General features: G+C 36.6%; 1 long non-coding RNA gene across 1 annotated transcript in view; it reads right to left on the reverse strand.

The window, feature by feature from the left end:
• Positions 1-22,097, reverse strand: part of LOC104856329 — a 270,278-nt gene that overhangs the window by 129,575 nt on the left and 118,606 nt on the right. The window contains exon 4 of the long non-coding RNA XR_778591.2: positions 17,073-17,154. This is a non-coding gene — a long non-coding RNA (uncharacterized LOC104856329). The remainder of the gene's footprint in view (positions 1-17,072; positions 17,155-22,097) is intronic.

Below are 22,097 nucleotides of genomic sequence, written 5' to 3' on the forward strand. Positions count from 1 at the left end.
ATCCCCAGAGCACATAAACCAGTAGAACACCTTGAAATCACCTTAAAAACATCATTTTCACAGAGAAAGTTCCATTTGTGGGCAGAGTAATTACCAGTGGTAGAAGAGAAATCAACAATATCAGTGCAGACAGCTGAGACATTGTGTGACTTTCAGATACCAAGAAAACAAATCCCATTCTTAATTACATCTAATGGGTAGCTGAGCAAAGGATACATAGTAACCTTTACTGGCTCTAAGGGCAGGCCTTTCATAATGCCATTGCCTGATGAGTCACCACAGTGCATGTTGTGTGGGCAACACTTTCTGATCGTTGCATTTTAGGAAAGCATCCCCTCAAATTCAAATTGTTCTCACCTGTTGGTTGACAGAGCCAATCTGTTCTGATTTGATCTTTCTTTCCTGAAGGAGCCCCTGAGGTTCCAGGTTGCAGTAATGTGAAAGTTTCTGAAGTGAAATCTTCAGATGCACTTCTGCTGCATCCTTTGACTGGACACAATATGCTATGAAACGGGAACCTTTCTGAGCTTCAAAGAAGATGGAGCACTGCCTGGAGGATCAGCATCTTGACTCAAGAATCAGAGAAGATGAATTTCATGATCGAATTTGAAATCTGATAAATTTTTAAGGGCAGAGATATTGTCTTTTATCTTTATAAACCCACAGCACCAAGGAAAGTGCTTGATAAAGTTGTAAAATTGAAGAATAAGTATACCTTCATATTTAAACGTAAGATTTAAAGTTGTTTGGTTCTATTTAGATTACTGCAGCTACAGTGAAAACTAACTCAGGTAAAAACAAAACAGCCAGTCAGTTTTTAAAATCTATTTATCTTTCTATTACATCAGGTGCCGTAAACCTATTCTGAGAAACAAAGGAGGATCTTTTCAGTTGTCCTCAGTGTTAGGACAATATCAATTCACTTTATTACAGGTGGCTGGCTCACCCAAGACAGGTGTACTAATCCTGGTTTTCATTTTTCCTATAGTTAGTACAGGTGGGTCTTTTCTCTTGGAGTCAATGTCATTTATAAATAGTCTTGGTTTTTAGGAATAGGAGTGTTTTTTTGTTGTTGTTTTTTAACCAAGTTGTTACTATCAATTCACACAAAGAGCAACCCCACAAAGTATGTTTAAAGAAGGTCTCAGACCACTGCCCTGTTCTTCAGACAGTAACCAGATTTTAGGGGACCATCTGCGTTTATCATTTCTCAATAATTTCCAGAATTCTTCCATAACTCAAGCTTTTTCCTTAGCCTTTTTTCAATATTTCCTGTAATATAGTATAAGGCTAATCATATGAAATAAAAAATGAAAGAAAAAATGAAGATAATAACTACCATGATGGCAGTAAATCAGAATAAACTGATACAAAAATTTTACCAATTTTTGAAACTGTTGTGTATCAGTCAGTGTTTTCTACAGAAACAGATTTAGCAAGATATATAAGAATGTACAAGATTGGATTACAGTGACCACCCACAGAGTCAGGGGAGGAAAAGTGCAAAAGGTCTATCTGTGCTCTGCAGATCTGAAGGAGCCAGTTGAAGGCCTAGAGCTCAGTGTAGCATCCCATGTGTGCCCCTATCAGGAGGTGGAAGAGTCTGTACTGGAAGCCAGGAGATGACAGCCAAGAAGAGGTGAAGACTGGAGCTCCTCCGAAGAAACAGAAGTGAGCCTTCCTCCTCCGTTTCCCTTTAATAACCTCTGGTAACAATCCTCCTCAGGGCCTTCCACACGCAGAACTATGCTGTGTCAAGTCAGTGGGACATTTCTTACTCATGTTGACTCAATCAGTTAACTATCTCCTGTAGGTGAGCTAAGATAGCTAAGTTTTTTTCTTCTTGAGTCAGGGTTTTAGAATTTCAAGGAAGCAAGCTGAACTTGCCATATGCTTAGCAGAATCACTTTGTTGGTTCTTGAAGGGAGGGTGGGACGTGGGAGTCTTGGCTCATTGAGGGGCATAGTGGTCTTGCAGGGATAGGAAGTAAGCCCTGCAAGGAAGTGGAAGCAGCCAGATAGCGGAGAGAGTTAAAGAAAATCTCTTGGTCTACCAGTAAGGAAAAGGGAGACTGCAGGTGTAGGTAGGAAGCTTGCGAAAGTAGCAGTCTGCCCTTCTCCTCTTCAGTGGCCTCTTTTTTTCTAGTGTTTTGGGGAAGTGGCAGTGACTAAAAGGATTCTTGTTGCTTAGAATATTTAAAAAGAAGGTTTGAGATAGAGGAGATGCCCTGCATGAGCAAACCCCTAGGACCCTTGGGAGATGGGGAAGTAGCAAAGCTGCCCCCTCATTCACCAGTAGTGAATATGCCGGTGATGGTCAGTTCTGGCCAAAGACAGAAGGATACTCTCTAAGTGCTCCGGGCTGCCTCAGACTCTCGTAGTTCTTGAATGATACCAAAGAAAAAAGGAGATTTCCTCTCTTGCTACCCACGTCAGCATCTCTACCAATGTTACAGTTTTTGCTTTCCAACATCCAAAATGGAACAAATTATATTAAGTTTAGAGGAACAAACCTATTTCCCACCTGTTCCACTCTGGCACCGTGAACAGAAATTCCTATCTGTTATAAAAATATATAACTTTAGGCTAGGCCTAATAGCATATGCAGTCCACGTGAAATACCCTGTCGCCATTTGTCAACACATATAGAAACTTCCTAGCTAACGAACACAGCTGTATGAAGACCCTTGGAAAATTTTGGTAGAGACCTTCTTTAGAAGTCACTTCCTTCTTTAATTCCTGCTTATATTTATATTATTGTTTACTGCCTCCCAAGTGTTTAAATATATCAAACAGCCTAAGCACACAGTAACCCTGTGAGATAAGTGATACTATTACCATTTTACAGATCGTGGGACTTGAGTTACAAAGACAAGATAAGAATCCTGCATTTTTCATTCTTAGACCTTCATTATCTAAGGATTATCCAACAAAGTTGTGTGTGTTCCCAGAGACTAGCAGTTATTGATTCTGGATGCACAGTTCATATGATAGGTGTCTTGGCCAACAGGAAGTGGATGGCAGAGTCTCCAAGTAACTGTGTAATTTTAAGAGACAGATCAAGATGACACGACTACTGGATAGAGAACAGATGGCTTTCTTCTGCCATTACCAAAGCACACAGAAAGGACAGTCTACATGGGTGTTAGAAAACAAAAATTCCCTTGTTGCCTGACATTTAACATTCTTTCCTGCTTATGAGAAAAAGTGAATACATCACAATAATTGAATATCCCCAAATCAGATTCTTATAAAGATGAGAAAGATGGGGGAGGGAGGAGAAAGAAGGAAGGGAAAAAAGGAGGAATTGAGGGGGGAAGAAAGGAAGGACAGAAGGATTGAAGGGACAAAGGAAGGAAAACTCCCAATAATATAATTTTATTCTTTGTTCCCATAGTCTCAGGATAGCTGAATCATCAACCTGTTACACAAATAATAGCTCTGAAAAGTGTGGAAATGTGAAAGCTAACCTTCACAACTCTGACAGTTGGTGACACACTGTAGCTGGAGACCTGGTTCTACAGCCTGCCTCTGTGGGTATGTAGTCAAAATATTTTAATTGAAGAAAATAAGAAATGAACAGCCACCCCTCCAGCCTACCTACTCTAACATATTTTCAAGTAATATGGAATAATAATACAGCCAAGTCATGTGATAGTCTGTCAAATGGATCTTAATTTTTCCCATATATTCTGTACACCTTTCTTTTCTTGGTTGTTGCCAAAGCCTCAGAAACCATCCTGGCCACTTTGAGTCCTAAGCCCTGCAAAAGCAGTCTCCCTTAAATCAACTCCCACAGAGTCTAGGTATTTCAATTCAACTGACCTCCCCAATCCTCTGTTTTCCTCTGAGGGATGCTTGGGTTTAATCCAAATCCTTTGCAGCTCTAGCCACTTGAAACACAGCCACTGCTTCTGACATAGAGATCCATCTCAACTGGATGCAAACGCCTGTTCTGAGACTGATCAACATCCCGGGCCCTGACAGACAGCCAATACAAACACAATGAAGATCAAATGGAGCTTTGGAAGTGTGGTCAATTGTGTGCTGGTTCTCATGGACAGAGTTCATGTTTCCATGTGTGATTTACAGAATATCCAAGAGGAATTATAGGAGACCCCAGATGAAAGGCTTGTTGTGGTTGATAAATAGAGAAGGAGTTCTGGTTGAACTTGTCAGGTTACTTGTAGACATAAAAGCTGGACAATGTGAATATGGGCTCTCTCTTTGCTTGGATTGTTGAAACCTAATTTGCACAGGCTCAACATTAGTATCCAGTTACCCACAACAGAGCTTCATTTGATCAATTGGAGTTTCTATTTGTCTGTAGATATTTACTGAGCACCTTCATATGCCAGGCACCAAATGCCTGAAATAAGCAACTAACAGGACAAGCTAGAGTTTTACTTACAAAATGGGTTGTGTCCAGAAAACTGGCAATTGAGGATACTTTGCATCACAAGAAGTGTTAGGAAGAAAAGTGAAGAAATTAGATGAGGAAAGATGCTAGAGGATCACTGGAATGCTAGAAAATTACTGAAAACTGGATGTTCAGGAAAGGCCTCCCATAATACAGGGAAATGGATCTAAGATTTTAAAGATGTCCCACATGTGTAAATATCAAATAGTTTCTCTAGTGTGAATAAACTATAATAGTACATAAGATCCTAATGATATAATGGACAATGTGAAATAGGAAGAAAGGGGCTAAAGGTGGGGGGGAAAGTGGGAAGGATAAGGGAAAGGTAACAAGGGAAAAGAAAAAAAATAGTAGAAAATGCAAAAATGGAAATGAAGTGTTTGTAAAGGGGGAGGGAGGAAGGGTAAAGGGAGGGCAGGGACAAGGGGAAAAAATGAGAACCAAGACCTGTCATGTAAAGGTACAAGAGCCCAATGATGAATGTAACTGCACTGTGTACCTAAAATGTACCAATAAACTCAATGAGGAAAAAAAAAACAGATGTGCTAAACCAGATAGCTGGGTGTGAGGGGATCACAGAAAGAATATGAATGGAGAAAGTGCAGTGAGTGGGGCACACTGAAAGCAGTACCTTAACCCTTCAATGTCTAGTGTTCCATTTTTGTAATGCTCATAAAAAATAATAAAATTTTTTCTCTTCAAATTCTTGTTCCCTGGGCTGGGGATTTAGCTCAGTGGTTCCACCACCTGCCTTGCAAACACAAGGACCCAGTACCTTTAATTTTGTTAGATAATATATATGAATTTCATGTAAAAATTCAAAACACTGAAATCTTTGGCATAAACGGTTTAAGGATCTATGTGTCCAAAACAGAGCCCCTTGGCTGGAATATCACAAAGACAGTAGAAAGCAGCAGCAGCTGAGACTGGGCAAGTCAGCCATAGCTGCATTATGCAGGTCTGTAGGCCAGGGTGAGGGGTAAGATTTTTATGTAAGCACAATAAGAAGCTGTTGAATAGTTTGGCCCTGGCCCCAAAAGCCAGACTTTGTTTCTTTAATGCAGTTTAGTAGTACTTGACAATTCCATAGCGACATTAGGGATATCAAGTCCTAATCACTGGCAGTATTAAATTGTTCCTTTCTGTTTTGACTGGCATAGTTCTCACAATCACTCATTGCTCTTTCTCACTTTTACTCTCCTTGTCTTCCGTATTAGGTTCTCCTCAACTTGCCACTGGGCATGCCACCTACGGGTAGAATCCTACATTGCCCATGCAGTTCACCTACAATTATAATGAATGTGTACTGTTCAAAATGGCAATGCAGTAATAAAAATCTATGTGAATGCATCACAAACTGTAAGTATATAAGATTTCTAACCTCTCACTAACAGCCCTTCAAGTCAAGCCCGTTGTGAAAAATACAGATTTTTCTGTCATTTGGGACACCCAACTATAACTTCTCACAACTTAACATTGGAATTTATGTTAATGCCAAAAAGACATTAACTTAAGTCAATGGCTTCTGGAGATTGGTTTTACCTTTGACAGTTATCCAAGATGGAAAGCCATAAAGAATATATTGTTTAAAAGAGCATTTAGCACTTGTTCATTCTAAATAGTTTGCTATGGAAGGAATACATTTGGATTCCCACCTAAAACGTCCAGTGGTAATAAGAAAAGCCATGCTAAGTAAGGAAATGGACTTGTAGCTAAAACTGGACACTCAAGCCTGGAGCTAGTTTTCCTAAGAATGAACAATGAACAGTTTCCACTGCACATTTCACAAGAATATTGGTAATCTGACATTTCCTAGGCATCTGGGTTCATGAATATACAGAGAGAGTGTTGAATACTTTTTGAATGATGACATCTGGCACTCCTAGATTAAATGATGCTTCAGCCTCTTAGAAATGAAATAGGTTACTACTAAGAATACTATCTTTTATATAAGGCTTCCTTATTAATAAAAAGATATTCCTTTATCAGTCCAAGAATTGCCAAGATACTAACCTTGTGCAAGATATTATGCTAAAGTCTAGTGAAATATAATGAAGTTTCCTATTTACAAAGCTTGTACCTGAGATTCACTAGTTTTTTGTAAGCCTAAAAACCATTCAAAATGTGCAGTCTACTTGTATCTCTGAGAAAACTTATTATCTTATTTTAAAAGTTGCAAAAATATTTAATAAAGGTTAGAATATGTGTGGCCAAACAGTAAAGTTGTCCCTATGGAAATGTGAGGAAATGTAGAATCACAGTGAATTCATAGACCCCAGCTCAAGACTGTTTAGCCAAGGACTCTTGAGGGTTACTCATGTGTGTGAAAATCTTATATACACCTTGTCCTCTCATTATTGAGACTCAACAGTATAGCTGTTGATTGTTAGTAACATTGTTTACATTTCCTAAACCCATGGTTCTCATTCCAAACTCAGAAAGCATCCTTAGACTTTGACAGTCCATGCTTTAAAGTGTGAGCTTTTATATATTTTCCCCACTATTTGAACCTTACCATTCCTTTGGGAACATAAATTCTCTGCACTGATGCTTCAGCTCTTCACTAATCACTCCCTGCCCCATCCTGAATCCATGAGCCCCATCAGTTCAGGTCTTAATGTTCATGGTGCCTATGCTGCATGAGTCTTTTCTCTAAAAATCCCAAATCGCCCGGAACTGATATCCTCTCACGGAAAGTCCATTACTTTGTTACTTCTGGCAGCCCCTGTGTTTTTCTTTGGCTGGCCAGGCTAGTGGCGTTGCCAGCAGCATGGATAACTGGCGACCTGTCACAGTTCCTTCTCTTAGGTCTGTCAGAGTCTTCGCCTGACGCAGGCCTTTCAAAATTGTCACACCCTGTAGAAAGTCTCCCTAACATGCCAGCGAATAGTTTAAGCCTCCTGGACCCCAACACAGTGCTTCACTGCAAGACAAGATTACTGCAAGCAGAACTTTGTTTGCAAGGTTGAGATTCTGTTTAAAGCTTAAGCCTCAAAATGCCCCAGGTCACATTCCATTACCACTAGTTTCTCCTTGCTACCTAGGATTGGACAGCCCCTCAGAACCATTTCTGGAACCATGGACCTATTCCTTTCTGGTTGTGTTTCTGCCCCTTACACTCTTAAGCTTATGTGTGTTGTAGTGATGCATATAGTGGTTTACTCTTCCAGAACCTATTTGGCAGCAGGTATCCACGTTCCTTTTACATTTCCATTGCATGGTACCAGTGAGAGGCAGAAGGACTTCTATGCTGCAGAACCCTTTCCTTATTTCTGTATGCGACTGCCCCTTTTCAGGCTTTTTGTCCATGCACAGTAAATTCAGAAATTTGGTCTGTGAATATACCTGTAATTACGTGTGATGCTCTTTCTAATTTCTAACATGCCAAATAGCCCTGTTAAAATGTATCTCTGTTTTCTTCTAGACTAAAACTCTCTTAAGACAGCAATGACTAGTTTTCAGCAGCACTGTGCTTCTTGCACACAGTACAGTCTCAATAAATATTTATAAAATTGAACTTAAAACCAGCACCATAAACACAACAGCTCTAATTAAAAAAAATTTTTTTTACAAAGTCCAGGAAACTGATGATCTTTTGAAATTTCTACTTTAGGGCATCTTTTGTAAATTCCAAATCTAAAACTTTTAAAAACAGGAGGTTGCATAATTGTATCCTTAGCTCAAGAGGTTGATGTGCTTTAATTCCAAGCTTAAAATGTTCCTTGCCTCACCTATAGCTTGAGTGTAGATGTATGTTTGGCTCTTCAGGAAGAATTCATATTCTAACAGATCCTGCTGGCTCATGGAGGACAAGCTTCCATCTGTCCTAAAATGAAGCCTCTAGGAACACAAGATGTCTCCCTTGCACGGCATGTAGCACAGCTGGGACAGAATCTGTTGTTGGAGTTTTATTGAAAAATGCCTTAGTCTCCTCATTCTCGGGAGCACTGGGTAGCTGCCAATTCTTTCAGACTTTGTAGGCATCTGGTAAAGCTCTGGCTTGATTGCATTGGTCAGGTTGGATAGAAGTAGACCCAGGCATAGCTCTTTTTGGCATGGTTTCTCTATTACTACCCTAAAGTTTATCCACTCTGGAAGTTCAATCACCTTGAAAATTACCCTGTAGTTTTCCATCATGAACATTACCTTAGCCAGTCACTTTTTAAGCTACTTGGACTTTTTGTGTAACTTTTATTAAATTAAATTATACCAATGGACCCTGGGATCCACAAATTTATTACAAATGCATTTATAGTCACTAATCTGACTAATTTTTTTTCAGAAAAAAGGTAATCAAAGACTATCTGCTAGAAGTTCCAGACTGTGGAAATACAGATATTGTCAGCATTTCACAATATGCAATTAACAGGATTCTGTTTGGCTTTGACTGGAATGAAGAACTTCAGAGAAAAGAATTAGTTCCCTGATTACCAAAATGTCAAGTGTAGCTTCACCATCTTTTATTGTCAAGAGTAAGAATAAGAAGAAGTATTTTGAAAATTTATCAGATTTCAAACTACTTAGAGTTTACAAGCCATGGTACATACCATGACAATGTTTTGAAGGAAGTTTTGACCATGCTAAGTATTAGTCAAGGTTTCTTCATAAATAAGTAGACTGACCCAACTGGATAAAAGAGTTTCAGAACTAGTTTTTTAATTCATATGAGAAAGGTTTCACATTTTCATGTTTTATCTGTGGGCAACTTTATAACATGTAAAATGGACTTTAAATGTACCCAAAACAACAACAACAAAAAAAAACCTGAAAACCCACTGATTGTAACAAAGCCTACTAGAAGTTTTAAAATAAGTAAAGGGGCATAACATTATAAATTGTTTCAAAAGTTTACAAGCACAAGTATGAGCACTTAAAAACCACTCACTTGCATACAGTTCTCCAATAAATTCTTCAGGCTGTTGAAAAGGAAAGGACCTGCTTTATATCCAAACTGCCTGGTACTGGATGCATTGGGTAGGAGTTCTAGCTTAGCAAAAGACATGGAAGATACAGAAAAAAATCAACTAGGCAATCAGCAATATTCTGTCTTGTTCACATAGTTTCCTATGCTGTCATTCTTGTATCTGTGGGCCAGAACATGTATCTGTGGGCAAGAATACTATTAAAGGCCAAAACTAGAATATGTTGTCTCATGTGACCAGACACTCTCATTTCTTTACAGATAGTCCCATTCCCATTGGCCAGCTGGCAACACTGCAGCCGAAGTGTCCAGACTCACATCTTAGCTTTGACACCAAATCAGGCTTCATGAATTGGGAAACTTTTATCTGTGGGAGAAATGCACCATCATGTTCTACTATCTTTCTAATAGTAATTGTATCTTGAATGGTTTGATATAAAATAAAAATGAGCATCTTAAGTGTTTTGAAATGTTTAAGAAAAACTTCTTAGTCAACATTTTCAAGTGAAATATAAATTTCAGCAAAAATATAGTAATAGGGCAATTGGAATTCTTATTTACTGCTAATTAATAAGAGCCACTTTGAGTAGTAGGGTTTCAGTATTTAAATCATGTAGTTTCTTTCCATTCCTGTGTATTCTATCCAAGAGACGAGAGCATAAATTAAGAGAAAATGAAAACAAAAATATATGCCAACTATCTTTTTAATAAAAGAAAAAAGATCTAGTAAACTAATATTATCATCATCCAGGAAGGGGAATTTCCATGAATTTTAATGGTTTACAAACTTGTTATATTTGAAAAAAACAAAAAGATCTGCATCTGACACAATGATCATTATCAGTTTACTGATAACTTCCACCTGTACATTTTTTTAAGTGAAAAAAGAACTGGCTGCATCAAATGGACTGGCCAGCTGAATGCCATGCATACAGATGCAACAATCAATTACTGGACTAGCCATCGAGTACAATGGTAAATCTCAAGAGGATGGTAACCTGAACAGTGTAAGACTGGGGCAAAATACACCTCATGTTAAATTTTTTTTCCAGTTGTTGCAATCCTTAAACTATTTCCAAAAAGATCTAATCCATATTTTCAAACCTTCATCAGAACCCCAGTTAATTACATCTTCAAAAAATAATAAGTATGTCACTCAAGTCTGTGTTTGTGTTTGTATTCAATTTTACAGAAGGGGTTCTGCAGTCTCCTTTTTCAAACTCCTTGTTTACAGTTCCTGAGAGGTTATCCTGGATGTATCAGGCCCTTAAGGACAGGACGTTATCAGATCACTTTGGCATAATTCTGTAAATTATAGTTGTTGTACTATTACAGAATACTAAACAGAATCTAAGAAGCCTGAAAAAGCTTTTGTTGTCCTCAAAATGTCATGTGAGGGCTAAGTAAATAAATGGAATTAAACTGATAAAGGTGCCACACAGTTTTAAAGAAAGTTTAAGTGTATTTATACTGATAAGGAAGTTATCACACAGTCTATAATACACACACACACACACACACACATACAAACACATAAAGTGTCACTAAATTTACTGCTTTTTAAGATGTCATTGCTTCTTACCAAATAAACACATTTTGTTACAATGGCTAAGAACAAGGTTAAATGTGAGACAAATGACTCAAAAAGAACAGATGAAGCTGCCTTAATGTCTAGAAAACCAGGCCAATCACTAAAAAATAAAAAGAATTTTTGTTGAATAAGGGAAAGAAAAGTATACAACTTCCTGAAATGAGTCAACAGTGCTATAAAGAAAAATAACATTCAGGAGAGTACATTTAGCTAATACAATTATATAGACAATGAAGACAATAAACTAAAAAATTGAAACAGTACAAAATTCACACAAATACCGCCTGCAATATATGCATGACACCAAATAAATTTTAATCATAAGTGTGAAATTTTAAAAGGCACTTCATATCACAATGGAGATAGTATTTCTTTATACATAGTAACAAGAAATCATATTTTCTTCATAGAAATTTTGTGTCCAGTCAGGAAATAACATTTTAAAGAAAAAGGTAATTAGACTCAGCTGTTTTGAAAATACCAAATCATTAAACTTGCAGCTATTTCAAGGCCTTCTAAAAAACCTAGAGGTATTTTAAGTCAGAGGTTAGCCTAAAAAAGAACTCAGTCACAGGCTCTGTACATAGCAGGCACAATGAATCTGACTAAATATTAGGAGTTCTGTACTCTACTAGTACTCTACTGGGGTTGTCTCTCTTGACCAAGTACCCACTTTTAGTTTTACAAAAACTTTTAGTTCTTTAATTTTACATTCAAGTGTGCCAGAGATTACAAAAAAGATAAATAAACTAAGGGTACTGGTATATTGTTTCTTCTGCAGTCAAGAAACTAATATTCAGGCAAACACCATTCCCCCTCTATTGCATTCTGTCCCTCTCCCCATTCCACTGTCAAATACTTTCACCAATTCATTCAACTGGTCACCAATTTGTTGGTTTCTAACACTTCTCCACTTTAGGAAAAGTGAATTTTCTAGAGATACATGGGTAAGCCGTGCCACTTTTAGTTTATTACTAAGCAATGTAAGTATCAAAAGAGATTAGCATGCTTAAAACATTTAGGAAAGAAAGAGCTGCACGACAATGTAGTTAACAGTAATAAATTAGACATTTAAAATGATTAAGGTGCTACATTTGGGTTTTTTTTAACCACAATTTAAAAGGGGAATATAAGCATGGTTTTGGTTTAGTTTTTGGAAAATAAGGGTATCTCAAAGGTCACCAGGTTTGTAATTCAGGGAAGAAAATGGGAAAAATGAAATTAAAATAGCCTTAATTAGTAAACCTAATGTGCAGCCACATAAAACCTAAGGTCCTTCTCCAGTGAGATATCAGGTGGTTAGTCTTTTCATGAGAAAATTACAGAACCAGTGTCAAAGACACAGACTGCTCCACTGGTAACGTATTCGTTACAAGGTACGAAAATCCATGTGTAAATTAGGCCCTTGGTTTTTTGTGGAGTTTCTTAATTTTTTTTTTAAAGACAGTTTTTACAGAGCATTGGCATAGACCTAACTTTGTGGAAGCCATAGAAAAATAAGGTAAATATTAATTTTAGATACAACTTGGCTACATTTACCAGGTGATCTTTATCAAGACAAGTTCAGGCTTCATCTACAAATAGGACAGAAAGGACCAATATAATACCTTGAAATTATGTGATAGTAAAGTCACTTCTTGGGCCAGGAACGTAGCTCAGTAGTGCCGCCACCTGCCTTGCAAGCGCAAGGTACCAAGTTTGACCCCCAGGACAAATAAATAAATAAATAAATAAAAATGTTAACTTCTTCTGAGTAGGGGCAATCAATGTCTTTAACCTCTATGGAAAGAGGAAAAAAAGTAGGTTTAAAAACTGTGCTCAATACAGTTATCATGAGAGGAGGATTAAGCTTCTAATAAACTATGAAAAGGAAGGGCACTACTGGGCAAGAACTATGACAAAAAGAAACCACATAAACCCTAAAACAGTGCTACATGCCACTCACACAGAATTCCTACAATACCTTGACCAAGCAGATAAAAAAGGACAAATATTTGACAAACCAAAAGAATTACAGAATTATATGTCTGTCCAAAAAATGCTTTATGGGTGCCAAGAAAGTAACAGTAGTTGGTGTATTCAGATCCACCCCTCAACCTTGACTTTTTCTCCATTCCTGAAGCCATGCTGTGAAGACAAGACCCTCAGAGCTCGCACACCATAGAGCCACTGCTTTGAGATACAGAGAAGATACTGAGGCGCATGTAACTGAGCCATCTGCTGCCAGCTCCAGTATGGTAGAAAACCTGTCATCTCTTATGGTGAGTTTGCCTAGACTGAGTGACCAATTAACCAGAACACATCACCTGAAGCCTTGATTTCAGCCTTTCAAAAAACCTTTAATGAATATCATCATTTAGATATCCAGAAACAGAGTTGTGTGGCTTGTTCTCTTCATGACATCCATAGTTTTGCTTTAAATCTTAAGGATTTCTCAACAGAAACTAGACTGATGGCACCTCATTTTATTTTGCTAAGAGGACCAGACTGTCAGCCATGTATTGAATAAGAATCTTACTCTTAAAGAGCTGATGTGCATGTCTTGAGGGTATAAATAATATGTTATTTCCAGAGCACTGCTATGCACATCTTTACTATATTTGGAGTATGATGCATTTTCAAGCTCCAATGAACTAACTGCTGAGAAGACAGGTTTATGAAAGCCATCTTGGTGGAAGGCCCAGATTGTAGTGAGACCTCTATGCCGGAGTCTCTCCACTTCTTGACATGTGAGCTCAACAGGTCAAAGGCTACTAGGACCAATGACAAAAAAAAGAATTATTACACATATAGTTTTATGAGGGGTGATGGTATGGTGGCCATCAGTCTTGATGAAAATAGTTACTACAAAGATGTCTACAGTATTGTTACAGGTAGAAGTCTTTCCAGCTGGTATCCATAGCAGACTTGTAACACAAAGCCATTCCAGCTAGGAGCAAACTGGGTTTGGCAAAATTTGATTTGAATTGCAATTGGCACATAGCTTCGTAGCTGATTCTAAAGCCTCACAGAGCTTGACAGTAGTATGAACTCTTGGTGAGTTGATCAGCTCGATACAGAGACCATTAACACAGCTGTCATTTAATGAAGATCTTTCAAGCTGATTCCTGAACAAAGTAATCTGATAACCTAAAAATGAAGGATTTGCCTCTGGTCTTAAATAGAAATCTAGCTGAACTCTTTCCAGATTCAAAATCCGCTGGTCCTTGGTTTACCAACACATACCTATATACTTTCCTTTAATCACAAGAGGATTTGGAGTCCTAAGTGCCCTCCTCTGGCCTTATTTTGGACCAGAGACAATGGCTAACCTTTGCCCAACCCTCCTTACAGCAAAATCTCCAATATTCAATTGGCCAATAAAGCATGAGTCTTTTCATTACATACTTCATTCCCAAAGTCTAGGATTCAAATATTCACTATGATCCTTCCATATGTGCATTCAGTTTATTGATGATCTTCTGCCTATAAAGTCAATCCTTTTTGAATGGGATGAAACAAGCAAAGTAGAATCTTGATGATTAATATGCCAAACACGTTAGTTCTTGTATCCATGTCATTCTGGAGATCCTTCTCCCTTTTTTCTATATCTATAGGGGTGGCTTCAGGGTTTGTATCAAACCCCCCTGGAATATGCTCTAATATGCTTTCTGATCATGACTATTAAAGTATCGACGTTGGTTACACTATTTATTGTGATCCTTATACTCATTTTCTTTAATACTCTTTTCTTCTGCAACAACAGTATTCACATCTTGTCCAAAAAGAGAGGTACCATCAAAGGGCAAATGTAACATCTCCTACTGGGTTTTCTTACCAAGAGATGTAAGTCAGAGCCAGGCCTACTTTCTACAGTCTATTGCCATGGCTATAATTCTGACCATGGAGTCCATTATGTCTCTAGTACTACAAAGCTTCCAAAAGGCCTGCATCCATATCGTCAGATATTATACACCTTGCTTTCCACGATCAAACTGTGGGTTATGAACTAAATCCTCCATGTCTTCTCAGAGTTCATGCTGGTATTGAGTCATATAAGCCATATAGCTAGCAGCTCGAGCTGAAATGAAGGCAGCATGGTAGAATCTACAACCCATGACCTCCATTCTTTTGAGGTAGAATCTAGAGATGTTGTCCTTCCTTTTCTGCTGTGCTCTAATGCTTCTACCATGGGACCCCCAACTTGCCTTTCTCTAATGTTGAATATTCTTGAACATTTTTATATGTGTTTATTTGCTATTTGCATATACACTTTGGTGAAACATCTATTCAAATGTTTTTGCTTACTTTTAAAATGTTGTACTTATCACATGTATTTTATACAAGCAAATATAAAGACCCAATTCAGAAATGGGCATCTGAGATGAAAGATATTTCTCGGACAAGAAGTAAAAGCAGTAAATAAACGTGAAAAGATGTATAACATCACTGGTCATTTGAGAGATTCAGATAAAACAACACTGAGATTCCAGCTCACTGCAGAAAGAGTGGCTGCTATCAAGAATCAACCAATAACAAATGCTGGAGGGGTTGTGGGAAGAAATGAACCCTTCTTCATTGTTGGTGGGAGGGCAGACTGGTGCAACCACTCTGGAAATCAATATGGAGATATCTCAAAGAACTAGGATTAGCAGTCCTATCTGACCCAGCTATTCCCCTGCTGCGCATCTCCCCCAAAGAATTAAAAGAATCATACCACAGTGATATGCTCATCCATGTTTATAGTGGCACAGTTTGTAATAGCTAAAACTTGGAAACAGCGTAATTGTCCATCAACAGGAGACTGGATAAAGATGATGCATTTTTTTCATAAAATGGAGCTCTACTCAGCCATAAAGAATGAGAAAATAGACACATTTATAGCTAAATGGATGCACATTGAGGACACGCTCAAGTGAAATTAATAGGACACGTGTAAATACCGAATAGTTTCTTTGGTACGATAAACTAAAAATGTCAGTAAGGATCAAAAGTATGACTGATATTGTGTAATAGGAAGAAAAGGTCTAAAGGTGTAGGGAAGTGGGAGGGGTGGGGGAAAGGTAAGAAGGGAAAAGAAAAAATAAGAGAAAAGGAAAATAATGGCAACAAAATCTTTGTAAATAGGAAAGGGTGGAGCAGGTGTAGGGAGGGCAGGGGAATGGGGAAAAAATAAGAACCAAGATAAGTCATGTAAAGGTTCAAGATCCCAATGATGAATGTAACTGTATTGTATACCTAAAATGTACCAATAAAACTAAAAAGTAAAAAACAAAGAGAGCTGGAGATGTAGCTCAGTGCAAAGGCCCTGGGTTCAATCCTGAATAACACAACAAGTAAGGTTTTCCTTTGATGTATGCTAGTGTGAACCTCCAGCATTTGGAGTGGGAATTCTCTGTCTCCTACCAAACACACATACACACACAAAGTGCTCTGAAAACAAAGTGGTCACATAAGGAAAAACTTGCATCTTTAGCTGATTCAATGATAAGAAGCTGTTTGGCATAGACTTAATAAAATCTTCATATAGAGGCAGCAGAGTAGCTGCCACAGTTTTATATAGAATATAACTAGATTTATCTTCATCCTAGAATAGCCAACCAGCTTTCCAGAAGGAGGAAAAAGTGAGGAGGGATGGAGCTATATTGGGATGAGGAAAGGGGAGCCAGGCTTGTAAATGCACTTTTAGATTTTATTTTCAGTTTCCTACTGCACCCAAAGATGAGCTAGTCCATGTCATAATGAATTTAGATACCCAAAACACACATTTTCTTGAAGTAGATATATCAGGACTGATCACATGAGAATGAAAACCAGAGGTACATGAAAATGTTAAAAATGACATTTTAACTTTATAATTTGCACCAAACAAACCTAATAGAAGCATGGACAATTCAAATCACTAATGCTGAATATTTTTCAGAATATTAAGTAAAACTTACATCTTGATTTCTCTAGTTGTTTAGAGTAAATGACGTAAATATTATCTCTTGTAGCAGAAGTGTCCAACAGAGGGGAGGAAGAAAATCAATTCCTTGGAAAATCTACACACTTGGAAATTTTCTTTAGAACAGCTTTGCAGCTATATAATCTTTTTTTTCAAATATTTCTTTGAATAAGAAAAAGCACTGGCAACTAGAGACACCCTTAGTATAGCCTTACCCCAAAGGATGAGTTCTTCCCAACAGCTTGCTGGTGTCAGGCCTCCGTATGTTCCAGCCAATACCTCAGCTACACAGTGTCCCTGAGATATGAGAAGATACTTAGACATGAACTGAAATTCCCCTTGCACTTTTCCTGAAGCAAAAGTAAAACAAATACGATTTATTTGTCCTACTTCTACAGATGCTTCCCAAATCTTATCATCGGGGCTCTGCAGAGTATGTATATGCTCAGGTCAAGTGAAAGTCTAATTTGTGCATTTTCCTTATTTCCTTAGATACACAGAACTTGCCAGTTAGACTCTGAAGTCTAAGAAAAAAATAGCATTTATAAGTGTTGATATTTATTCTCAAAGTGATAAAATATTCATTAAAATTTGCCTTCTTAATCATTTTAAGTGTAGCATCTAGTGACATTAAATGAATTCACATTATCGTGCAAGAGTCACCACCACACTCTCCAGAGCTCTTGTCATCTTGCAAAACTAGGACTATGCTCGCCCCTCCTTCCCTCTTCCCTTGCTTGCCAGTGATCATTTTCCTTTGGGTCTCTAGAATTTTAACTACTTCAGTATCTTATGTAAATGAAATCGTGCACTATTTGTCCTTTTGTGACCGACTTATTTTACTTCTCACAATGACTTCAAGGTTCACTCACATTATAGCATACATTAGAATTCCCTTCTTTCCTAAGGCTGAGTAATGTTTCATTGCAGGTACAAGTACATACTACATTTTTCTTCCCTGTCCATTCATGTACAGGGGATTGCTTCCACCTTTTAGTTGTTGTGACTGATGCTGTTATAAACCTGAGTATACAAGCATCTCTTTGGAGATCTGTTTTCAATCATTTTGAATACACTTACAAATGGAATTGCTGGATTAAACAATTCTATTTTTTTTTGTATATATACACATTGAGTTTATTGGTACATTGTTAACATTCATTATTGGGTTCTTGTACCTTTACATGATAGGTTCTCATTTTTTCCCCTTGTCCCTGCCCTCCCTTCACCCCCTCCTCTCTTCCCCATTTACAAACACTTTATTTCCATTTTTTCATTTTATCCTTTTTTCTTTTCCTTTATTGCCTTTCCCCTACCCTTTCCACTTTCCCTACACCTTTAGCCCTTTTCCTCCTATTTCACATTGTCAATTATTGCATTAACAATTCTAGTTTTACTTTGAGGAACTATTTATTGTTTTCCATGACAACTGTAGCATTTTACATTTTCAACAACTGTATACAAGGGTTATGATATTTGCATATCCTCACTGAGACTTATTTTCTGTATTTTTACTAGTAATCATTCAAGTGAGTTTGAGGAGGTACCTAATTGTACTTTTCATGTACATTACACTAATCACTAGGTGCTGAGCACTTTTCATGTGTGCACTGGCCAGTTGTACACCTTCTTTGGAGAGATGTTTATTCAAGTGGTTTTCCCATTTCTAAATCAGGTTATTTGTTCTCTTATTGAATTTTAGAAGTTCTCTTTATATTTTGGGTATTAACCCCTTACAGATATATAATATAAAAATATTTTCTCCAATTCTATGTGTTGCCTTTTAACTCTATTGTTAGTGTCTTTTGATGCACAAAGTTTTTTTAATTTTCATGAGGTCTAATTTGTATATTTTTCTTTGTTGCCCCAAGAAATTATTGCCAAATCCAGTGTCATGAAGCTTTTCCTATGTTTTCATCTAAAACCTTCATATTGTAAGTCTAATGTTTAGATCTTAATTTATTTTGAATTAAGTTGTATGTATAATGTTAAGCAAGAGAACAACTTCATTCTTTTCCTGCAGATATCCAGTTTGCCAGCACAATTTGTTGAAAAGATTGTCCTTTCTTTCTTGAATGGTTTTGACATCTTCACTGAAATCACTTAAGCATATATGGTATGGTTTAGTTTTCGGATTTCTGTTCTATTCCACTGATGTACATCCCTGTGTTTATGTTTGTATACACTGTTTTGATTATTACAGCTTTGTAATAAGTTTTGAAATCAAGGAGCATGAGTCTTCCAGCTTTTCCTTTTTCATGATTGTTTTGACTATTCATATTCCCTTGAGATTGCATATGAATGTGAGAATGGGTTTTTCTCTCTGCAAAAAATTTTTAAATTTTGATAGGCATCATTAAATTTATGTAGGACTTTGGGTAATAGTGATATTTTAACAATATAAAGCCCTACAATACATGAATATGTGATCTCGTTTCATGTATTTATCTTTAATTTCTTATTAATTTTTTGTATTTTTATTATTTGTCTTTTATCTCCTTAAATTAATACCTAAGTATTTTCTTCTTTTTATGTTTTGCAAATAGAGTTGTTTTTTGTTTCCCCTTTGGATTCTTTACTGTTAGTGTCAAAAATATAGTCAATTTTTTTGTGTTGATTTTTAATATGCTGCTGTATTCTATTTGTTAGCATTTTGTTGAGGATTTTTATATCAATCATCATAAAAGATATTGGCCTATAGTTTTATTTTTCTTGTAGTGTCTTTGTCTAGCTTTTGGTATGAGGGTAATATTGGCTAAATGAGCTAAAATATACTCTTCTCTTAAAGTTTTTTGGAAAAGGAGAGAAGAATTGGTGTTCTCTAAATGTGTGGCAAGATTTATCAGTGAAGTCATCAGTTCCAGGGCTTTTCCTTGTCAAAAAATTTTTGATTAATGATTTAATCTCCTTATTAGTTATATCCTTGTCTGGTTTTTCTATTCCTTATTGTCTTAATCTTGGTAGGCATTATGTTTCTAGAATTTTCTCCATTTCACCTTTTGAACTTGTTGGTATATGACTGTTGGTAGTACTCTTTTATAATATTTTATATTTCTGTATAATTGATAGCAATGTCTCCACTTTCACTTCTGGTTTTAGTCATTTGAGTTCTCTCTGTTATTCTAGTCTAGCTATGCAAAAATTAATTAACTTTGTTGATCTTCTGAAGCAACCAAGTTTTGGTTTCAGTGATTTCCTCTATTGTTTTTCTGTTTTCTGTTTTGCTTATATGTCCGCTAATCTTTAAATTGTTCTTTCTGCTAACTTTGCATTTGTTCTAGTTCTTTAAGTGGCAAAGTTAGGTTACTGATTTGAGACTTTTCCTAAAGGTCTTTCTTTAATACCTATAAATTTATCGGTCCTGTTTCCAATAGTTTTGGTAAGCTGTGTATTCATTTTCATCAGTCCCTAAGTATTTTCTAACTTCCTTGTGATTACTGTAATTCTTTGGTACATTAATTAAGAGTATGTTACTTAATTTCCACACACTTGTGGAATCTCAGTTTGTTACTGGTTTCTAGCTTCATCACTTCATCATATTTTGCATAGAGAAGTCTCTTGTGTTATATCTTTCCTTTAAATCTACTGATGCTTAATTTCTGACTTAATATATGCTCTGTCCTGGAAAATGTTCATGTGCACCTGAGAAGAATGTGTGTTCTGTTGGTATTATATAAAATGTTCTGCTTATGTCTGTTAGATCTGAGTTGGTTTAGTGTGTTGCTCGAGTCCTCTATTTCCTTACTTACCTTTCATTAGTTGTTCTATTCATTATACAGAGTGAGATATATAACTCTCAAATTATTATTATAACATTGTTTATTTCTCTCTTCAATTTTTCTGGTATATACTTTGATGGTTTGTCATTATATATGTAAATGTTTATGTCATCTTCTTGCTATATTGAACCTTTTATGAATATATAATGTACTCTGTCTTTTGTGAACTTTTTCGGTAATTTCACAACACTTTTATTCTCTGATATTTATACAACTATCTGTGCTATCTTTTGGTTACCATTACATGGAATATATTTTTGCATACATTTACGTTCTCCATTTCTATCTTTTGAGCTAAAATGAGTCACTGGTAGAAAGTCCGTGATTGGAGTATGTTTTTTAACTCATTTTCGAAATCTTGATACTTAAGAGGCTAATCTATTCATATTTGATGTATTGTCTTTTATGAGACAAGATTTCTGACATTTGGCTATTTGTTTCCTACTTGTGTTGTAGCTGTTTTCTCCTTTATTTCATGTATTACTATTATTTTTCATGCATAGTTGATATTTTTGTAGTAAAACATTTCCATTTCCTTCTCATAGCCAGGCATAGTGGTGAATGCCTCTAATCCCAGCACTCAGAGAATCAAGAGTTTGAAGCCACATATAAAGTTGAGGGTCACCTGTGATGCAGATCAAGACTCTGTCTCCAGAACCAACAAATAAAAATTTCCTTTTGTGTATATCCTGCAGTTATTTTCTCGGTGATTGTTATGGCTGTTACCTTTAACATCACAAAGTTATAATATTCTAATTTGAATTTATATCAGCTTAACTTGAATAAATATAAAACCTTTGTTCCTTGCCAGCTCCATCCCACACCTTTCAAGTAGCTGATGTCTCAAACTTTTTATTGCATTAATTTCTTAAAATGCAAATAAAACAAATTATGGATTTACAAAACAGAGTTCCTAGTCAATGAATGAGCAATTATAAACTAAAGTATGTTAAATTTTCCTAAAGTAGCAACTATTCAGGATCACATTCCATGTACTTTTATTAAGTCTTGCATCTTGACTTTAAACATCTCCTCACTAAAGCCTTCCCTGGTCACTGCATTAAAAAATGTATAACCTTATCTTCAACACTCCTAATATCCCTTCCCAGTATTACATTTTTCCTTAACACTTTTTATTATCTAACATATAGTTTATTTTTTTAAAATGTGTTCATTGCTTACTTGCAGAACTTGCTTATAAGCAGGGGGCAGGATCCTTTGCTTGTCCACAGCTATATCCCTGTTACCTGAAACAGTTCCAGGGATGTGATATTTGTCCAATACGTAATTGAATAAATAAGAAAATGAGATATGTTTGAGCTATGGTAGCTTTCCATCTCATATACTTTTCATTTGACGAATGAAAGCTATGGGCTGGGGATTTAGCTCAGTGGTTTGGTGGCCTGCCTTGCAAGCGCAAAGACCCAAGTTCAACCCCCGGTACCAAAAAAAAAAAAAAAA

The sequence above is a fragment of the Fukomys damarensis genome, unplaced genomic scaffold, assembly GCF_012274545.1.
Source record: "Fukomys damarensis isolate Sample0158 unplaced genomic scaffold, DMR_v1.0_HiC HiC_scaffold_19, whole genome shotgun sequence".
Lineage (NCBI taxonomy): Eukaryota > Metazoa > Chordata > Mammalia > Rodentia > Bathyergidae > Fukomys > Fukomys damarensis.